Source organism: Dipteris shenzhenensis, unplaced genomic scaffold (assembly GCF_047967505.1).
Source record: "Dipteris shenzhenensis isolate YYH24624 ecotype China unplaced genomic scaffold, Dip_SZ_1.0 scaf0111, whole genome shotgun sequence".
NCBI classification, from domain to species: Eukaryota; Viridiplantae; Streptophyta; class Polypodiopsida; order Gleicheniales; family Dipteridaceae; genus Dipteris; species Dipteris shenzhenensis.
The window spans coordinates 22,501-31,294 of record NW_028239417.1 but is presented as its reverse complement, the minus strand read 5'-3'; positions in this window follow the sequence as shown (position 1 = coordinate 31,294).

The window sequence follows — 8,794 nt, the reverse complement described above, 5'->3', positions numbered from 1 at the left end:
ATGATATTGAGAATATTGATGCAGAGAGCCAGCCTACCACGGATAATGCTGAGAATATTGATGCAGAGAGCCAGCCTACCACGGATAATGCTGAGACCCCACCCGGGGTGCGCTTATTAAAGAAGCGTTTCCCCTCAAATCCCAGTCAATTTACTAGCAGTAGCAATAGCGTGAATGATGTCGTGGTTAATGATGGGAATACAGGTTGTAGTGACTTTAGACAATTCGACGTTACGGAGGATTTATCAGATTCAGACAGTGAATATTCAACAGCACAGAGCATGCCTTTCTTAGAGGATATTCCGGAGGGGGAAGAGATTAGTGAAACCTCGACTAACACTACTGATAAACCTGTGGAGACTATTGAAACCTCGACTAACACTACTGATAATCTTGTGGATACTAGTGAGGCCTCGACTAGCACTGATAATTCTGTTTATGTTGAAGTCGGGACTAACACGGATAACCCTCGTGTGTTCCGTAGGCCTCGATCTGTAGATCCCAGTAAATTCTTTAGCAGTAGTGTTCACGATGGGGATAGCAATAGATGATGATGCGAAACCATGAAGAATAGATTCGATTTTCTACTAGTATGGATAAGGGCTCCACCAATATACGGGTCCCACGGAAGCACTGAAGGCTAAATTGGAGCTACCGCTACCAGTAGGGGTTCGAATCCCGCACTACACGGAATGTTGCGAGATGGAACGATATAGCATAGCTCTGGATTCCCACAGAATTGAGTATAATAGAAGGATTAGCTAGGCTTTGCAGGAAACAGGAAGAAACAGGAGTAATTAAGCCTCCATCTAGAGTGTTTTATCGCATCGCCCCAACCTAGAGCTCTAAGAAGCCGAAGGAACCGGCAAGCAGGAAATGAAGCAGGAAACTGATACCGAACAGGAAACTGAAGCAAAGCACTCACCTTTTGCCGAAGTGAGAGGGGAATAAGACGGGGAGGCACTGATAAGGACAAGCACACTTCCTCCCGGCCTGGCCTGGTTTTAACCCGGAGAGAATGCGATAGCATTAAAGGGGGAACTTAGTTTCCGTTTAGGCATGCGTCCTTGGATTGCTGGCAGCATTCCGGGGAAGCGATCACGAATAAGATGATGGGATTTAGCAGAACAGAAAGAATATGGGAAGTGAAATAGCTGGTCGGGGGAGCAGAAGCTTGCTTCTTGCCCCCTTCAGCCCTGCCGAGGAGGCCCTCATCGTCACGCTCGATCTCTATGCTTTTCCGCTTCGATTAGCTAAAAGCTAGGCTTTGCAGGCAGGAAGAAACAGGAAGCCCTCTGCTTTTCCCTTGCTTTTCCCGGCGGTTTCCGCTTGGCAATGTAAGAAGCTAGCTTGCCTTGCTTGCTCCACCCACCACACTTTCACTGCCATCAAGAAATTTAGGTTATAGAACTACTCCGACTCCCTTCGCTATTTTGCGTGTGTTATGGGAGTTACGCAGTGGATAACAGAGAATTTTCCATGTTGCACCAAGTTAAGTTACTTACGGAAGTATGCATACACTCTAGTAACACTTCGGGTCGGGGTAAACACTCATCCGAACGTTTTCATTCTGGACAAACTGCCATGAATATAAAAAAAAGAATCTAAGAAAAAGAACCCCACTTTATAGATGGATCATAACAGAACTATAACCACTGTTAAATAACTGGAAGCTTTTTATAGTAGTATTAGCAGGGAATTGTGTCTCCGGGTCCAAACACTTGACACGATTTCCCAGGCCTTAAACCAGCAAGGTTTTCTTCAAGACCAACAACGCAATCAGCTTATAGCATTGTGTTCTTTTCTTCAGTATGATACTCTGCCTCAAGTGACCGGCGTACTTAACGACTCGTGCCGACATGGCTTCGATCAAGTGCTAAGCACCGCATTGCCCAAAAGTATCCAACTCTATTTAGCTGATATCCTGTCAGCGCGCTATCTCCTGGACATGTTTCAGCCCACAACAGCCACGCCTGCTGAAACCAGACAATTCTTGAATTCATTACTTCCTAATTTAAGACAAGTCTCTCTAGTTTTGAACTTTTTTATCATCGATCTGCAATCCGACACGGATTCGGGATCCGACACCGATCCGGGGGGAGGCAATGATTTGGGGTCAGGCCCTGGAGGCGGGGAATCCTCTTCCTCAACTCTACAAATTCACTCTCTTGCGGAGCCGTTCGATAGTATGGAAACGGTTCTGGAGCTGGGTCTTGGAGATTTCTATTTCTGCGCACTCAGGATATTTGTTTTTCTCTTTTTTCTATTGGTAAGGGTGTTTGTGACAAAGTATAGGCCTTTACGGTAGCGGTTGATAGGCGGGAACGAATGGCTATGACTGAAGACTACTTCGTAGAAACTCTGCCTAGGGCACCTCCATATTATATTGGGTTCGTCTGCATTAAACTTTTGAATAGGTTTTTACCTCTCGGAATTGGGTTAATTACGTTTATTAGAAGTGGACAATTGAGTAGTTGTACTAGTTAAGACTCATCTATGTATGATTATAACTCCGGCTGATGCATCTTATAGTTGAGCTGTACTTTTCCTAGGTGTTAAATGTGACGCTGTACTTAGTTGTTTAAATTAGACTTAACTATAGATGGTGATAGCATGGACAATTTTCTCAAATCAAGTCGACTTGGAGGAAACTGGAGGTAAAACAAAACAGAAGTTTACCTCCCCGCACCGATAGCTCAATCGGATAGAGTGCCTGGCTTCGAACCAGGTGGTTAGAGGTTCAAATCCTCTTCGGCGCGTAATCGCAAGAGAATAAGATTAGCAACAAGCAAGCACCAAAACTTGATGTTTTTCCAAAAAAAAGCAGTGATATTTGTCGCGATACATGGCATATGGGTCTATCAACTGCATAGGTAGGACCGTCGCTACTACTTAGCGCGTGCTCATTGCTACGTAGATGTCAGAATTGGAAGGTAGCTACAGCCTAGAAGACAGAAAGTAGAGACTCATGACACATGAACCATGACTAATGACTCAAATGCACTGTGTTTCCGAAACGTAGCATCATTGAAGTGGCACCACACGCGGAAAAAAATATCAACGAAGCTAATGAGTGATCTTTACCTCGCCTCGCCAAAGGAAAGCCACATGACGGACAACTGGAACTGAGTACAACAGAGCGGCCTTGAAACAAACCGAGGAGAACGGCTGATGCTGACTCCCGTGACTTAGAGGGAAGGAAGTAGCGACTCTGGGATCTGGAAACTCGAATGCGCAGCCAAAGCCAGACTTCAGTCGGTGTGACAGAAAGGACCAAGGGTCAGAGCTTCCAACTGTACGAGAAAGGGCGAGTGGCACCTCGCGGGCGTCGCGTCTTTCCTACAGGCTACAAATTGCAATCGGGAAGCATAGATGCTAGATATTAGCGCAAGAGTAACGTAAAGGAAGCATCCGATGATTCCGATTACGATTGCCACAACTTCGAGTTAGGGCCTGCGCGCTCACTGCGTACCCGTCTCCAAAAACTCGTCGCCAATAGGGTCCTCGCTCACACAAATGTGAGGAATAAGCATCCCTTGTCCCCGAAACCCACCCTTTATTCGTGGCGTTTCTCTGGAAAGATTTGTACAGGATGGGAATTAATATGTTTCCGCCTCGCTTCCCCCGCTACCTTCATTCGCTTCGGTATAAGCTGTTCCGCTGCTTGACGGGCCTAACGTTTCAGACACATTTATGGCTCCCTAGCCTTGTATTAGAACAAGACACTTCTAGAAAATTATTGCTATCGGAAATTCCCGACAGTATAAAGGTGGCTACGGCTAAGCGATACGATTCAAGTTTTGCGAGCAATGAACTGGCTATCGAATGGTTCAATAAATGGTATGTCGATTTAGGTGACAAAGATGTGGACAAATATATCTTAGAGTCAATGGAAAAAGCATTTCTCTAGTTTCGAATGCTCTTGCGGGAACTCGAGAAAGGGTCGGAGGATCAGATGCCTCCAACAAATGAGAGTGCTCTGCTGGCCAGCAAGGCAAATGACGGGGAGCTAGATCAGCCAGAGCCAGAACCATCATGAACCGGATCAAATGCTCTTCCCCGGGAACCAGATGATGAAAAGGGCTGTTGAGCGGGACGAGATGGAGAGGCACTTGAACTTGCAGTTGAAATACCTTTGGCTTCATGGGCGGAAGACAATGGGTACTTTTGTTTGGGAGAGTGCGAGTGGAAAGAATGAAATGAGAGAAATCCGTATTATAGACATGCCCTTTGGAACGTGGGTTCGAGGAATCGGCTAAAGGCTCTGTCCCAGTTGACGTCACCAGCGCTACCCACCATGTCGTAAGTGTAGTAGAACGTTGGAGAGGATCTTCGATCCCATGAATCATAAGAAATGGAATGAATGCCAGGTGCTTGGTTAACCGAATTTGTTGGGAGAGCACCGAAATGGTTTAACCTTCTAAGCTATGGGAATGACGATGACTGTTCGATCTGAGCGTTGTTCATAAGGCACATAGTCTTGGGACGCCTCATGATCCCATTTGAGATGATTTTGGACCAGGAAATAGCCTTCCCTATACCAGCTATTTCCTCGCAGAGAGAAGAGTCCGCTATTGCTAACAGAATTGCTATACATAATTGCGTATTATAGTGGTTCTTTGCGGTTTCGGTTGGCCGGCAAAGAACCTCCCACATGAAAAGGGGAGCGTTTTCATACTCGCACTCCCCCAAGTATCTGCCCGGCACACCATTGACTCTGCAGAGAACGAATAGGTAAAACCTCGAGATGGGGGCTTAATGAATCCCCCCCCTCCCCCCTACTTAACTCAGTGGTTGGAGTATCGCCCGGCGAGAGTCATTGGTTCGAATCCAATAGTAGGTAAATCCGGTAGGTATAGGCATGGCCAGTATGTCGTTTTCCCGAGAATCGATTCGCCGATCGATAGAAAGGCCTGGCATGTTGCTCCGTTTTGCGTTGTTGGTTTTCCCCCCAACCTTCAGTTTTTTACCCAATTTCCCAATCCTCCTTTACCCCTACCCCTTGTTTCCCTCTTTTCCCGGAGTCTGCCTCTGCCTCGCCACTTCGCGCTTTGCGCTTCGTTCTCCTCTTCTCGGTCGAATACGATCTCATTTGCTGGAGCTTCCTCCTCGCCCTCAACCAGAAAGAGGATATTTTTACTCCCGGCAGCAGCTCGCATTCCCCTGAGCCCCATTGGAAGAATATGACCTTCAGTCAACAAGGCTTCGTGAACGAACAATCCAAATCCCATTATAAGTTCGATAAGACGACCAATAAGTTCGATTGAAGATTTGAATTCGAATGCCGATAGGGGTCGGGCCGTGGGCCCCTGTTCCCCGGCCCTCACAACGAACCACCGTACGGAAGCCTTTCGACTCGTACGGCTCGCCCTCCCGGATCAAGTGCTATTCCATTTACGAAATTCCCTAACGGCACTTACCCCTGTTGGGATAAATTGCCTTAGGGGCGCGTAGCGCCTACGAAGTTCTTGTTTAAAGGAGAGAACGCGTAGCGTTTTCGGCTTGGTGGGGTGGGGCCCCACCGCCTCACTTACGGCACACCACCCCGGAAGGAAAAGCGTGGAAGGAAGGAAGTGGGACTAGTACCGAGCGAAGGCATCCCGGGGCACTGTGGCGAAGCGGGGGAAGGCTTAGGGGCTTGGATAATGGAGCCCTCCCTTCGCTTTCATCCCTGTAGACCACTCTGTGGGGAAAAGCCTTCATTCTAGCTGGAGCCGGCAGGGAAGGGAAAGCGGCTAAGCGCCTAGAGGAAGCCAGCAGGGGATGGATAGCAAGCCAGCAGGGAATGGATACCGAGGAAGCAAGGGAAGGGTAAGCGCTTTCTCCTAAGCGCCTTCCTTCTCGAGAAGGCGGGGTAAGCGCTACGCGCTTTCCTGCTTCGCCCCTACCTTTTTAAGAAAAAAGGTAACAATCCCAGCTTGGGAATGAGATATTGAAGGCGCGCATCCCGGAACAACGCCACAACCTCTTCCGAAACCAAACCCCTTATCTGTGAATATCAAGAAATCACTCAGTAAAACCGGATAATCGGGGCAATATACCTCTAGACCCCCAATTCTCTGTGCATCACAAAGAAAAAGCGGATGCCTGAGGTTTCAGAGCGGCCGGGGCTTCAGAGCGATTGCCTGCAGCGAGCGATTGACAGAGAAATTGTATGCGAATTCTGAGCGGATTGTCTGTGGCTTTTGAGCGATTCACTGAGCGGGGCGGGATTCACTGAAGTGTCTGAGCGGATTGCCTGCGGCTTCTTAGCCATTTACTGAGTGAATGTCTGCGGATCCAGAGCCATTTTTAGTCATTCAGGGTGATTTCTTTTCATCAGCTGATATCGATCAATCTGTATCTCCCCGGGATTTTCAGCATTCAATCAATTTCCCTGCGCTTTTGATATCGATCGATTTGTATTTTCCCGGATTTTCAGCAGCATAAAATGGGGGATAACTAGAAACTGCCACAAATATAGGAAACTGCCCTGGATATAAAGCACCGAGGAAAAGGATTCGACGGAGGAGGAGGAGAATGAGATTATTTAAAGCTAGAGCAACGGAATAACTATCTACTATCTCAGAAGAAAGAATTACCAACTACTACACCAAATTGCCAGTGGATGAGATCGGTTGAGTGGTACCGGTTGGGGATGGAATTGCACGTGTTTATGGATCGAACAAGATTCAAGCGGGGGAAATGGTAGAATTTGCCAGCGGTGTGAAAGGAATGGCCTTGAATTCTGAGAATGAGAATGTAGGAATTGTCGTATCTGGTAGTGATACTGCCATTAAAGAAGGAGATATGGTCAAGCGCACTGGATCTATTGTGGATGTTCCTGTAGGAAAGGCCATGTCAGGTTGTGTAGTTGATGCGTCAGGAGTATCTATTGATGGAAAAGGTGGGGCGGCCGTTGGATCATCTGCGGTCAAAAAATGCGAGGCCGGAATGGCATACAGGCATGGGACTCACCAGAACCCGCGAAGGGAGGCCGGGACCATAGCATGTCGCAAAAGCACGATTGAAGGCGAAACGTCTCAGACGGATGAAGATCATCGTGCAAGCCCGGTGGTTTGGTGAGAGATGAGGCCGAAGGCTGGCGAATCGGAGTCTTTTTCGGGTGACCATGCCCCCGGCCAGATAGACGCGGATATGCTCTCTGCCTGCCATAGGCACATCATGGTCAGGCCCTTTTGGAGTGGCACCTTGGAGCCTGCGGGGAGCGGATTACCTATATATTGGGGACGGAAGACTGAACGACATCCCAGTTTGCCAAAAACGTAGGACCTTGCAGAGAGCGAGAATTGTTAAAGCTGGCATATTGGAAGATCAAACGGCCAAAATAACCGTGAGCAGCTACGATGTTGTAGGTCTCTTCCTCTTGACCGAACTTGTAACCTGCATTAGCAGACTCATTCTCAGTAGTTTCTCTGATCAAACTAGAAGTTACCAAAGAACCATGCATAGCACTGAATAGAGAGCCGCCGAATACGCCAGCTACACCCAACATGTGGAAGGGATGCATAAGGATGTTGTGCTCAGCCTGGAAAACGATCATGGAGTTGAAAGTACCAGAAATTCCTAGGGGCATACCGTCAGAGAAACTTCCTTGACCGATTGGGTAGATCAGGAACACAGCGGTAGCAGCTGCAACGGGAGCTGAGTACGCAACAGCAATCCAAGGACGCATGCCTAAACGGAAACTAAGTTCCCACTCACGACCCATGTAGCAAGCTACACCAAGTAGGAAGTGAAGAACGATCAGTTCGTAAGGACCACCATTGTATAGCCATTCATCAACGGAAGCTGCTTCCCAGATTGGGTAGAAGTGTAAACCGATAGCTGCAGAAGTAGGAATGATAGCACCGGAGATAATGTTGTTTCCGTATAGCAAAGAACCGGAGACAGGCTCACGAATACCATCGATATCTACAGGGGGAGCTGCGATGAAAGCAATGATGAATACAGAGGTTGCGGTTAATAAGGTGGGAATCATTAAGACACCGAACCATCCGATGTAAAGACGGTTTTCAGTGCTGGTGATCCAGTCGCAGAAGCGACCCCATAGGCTTGCGCTTTCGCGTCTTTCTAAAGTTGCGGTCGTGGTAATTTTTGGTTTTCGAAACGATTGGTGATTACCCAAGCTGATGAGCCTGTTGATCCATAGTATATCACAGAATCCCACCTGTGTCAACTAATCTAATATTGATTGAATATCCGAAGAAACGGGAAGACTTCCCTTTGTTTTCGCACGATACTTCTTCAAACCTTGACTCTCTTTTCAGACGCATTTCCCTTTTATTATCATAAACCACGGGAAAGTCAACGTTAGTTCGGCTCCTCGAGTACATCATGGGAGATGCCAGCTTTGCCTTAGATGTACTACGACTCAATCATCGATTCGAGGTGAGGGACATACAGGATAAATATCTGCTGGCGTTGCCTGACATCCCCCCCCCCCCGAGGTGAGTAGTCCGCCCCAGGCGGAGATAGTTGAGAATGGTGGGAGTCGCGGGGATGCGGGCAGTGCCAATCATGTCGATCATGTCGATTGTGTCGATTGTGTCGATCATTCTAGTCATGTCGATCATGTCGATCATGTTGATTGCGTCGATTGCGTCGATCACTTTGGTCATGTCGATCATGTTGATCATGTCGATGATGTTATGGGCTTTACGATTCGACACTAGTCTTTCTCTTTTTCATGAGGTACTATACCAGTGACAAAATTTCCCCTATGACTTGGATATTTTTTCTCCCATTATTTAATTTCTGCTTATCCATATGCTTCTGGCGTATCTTGATTCCT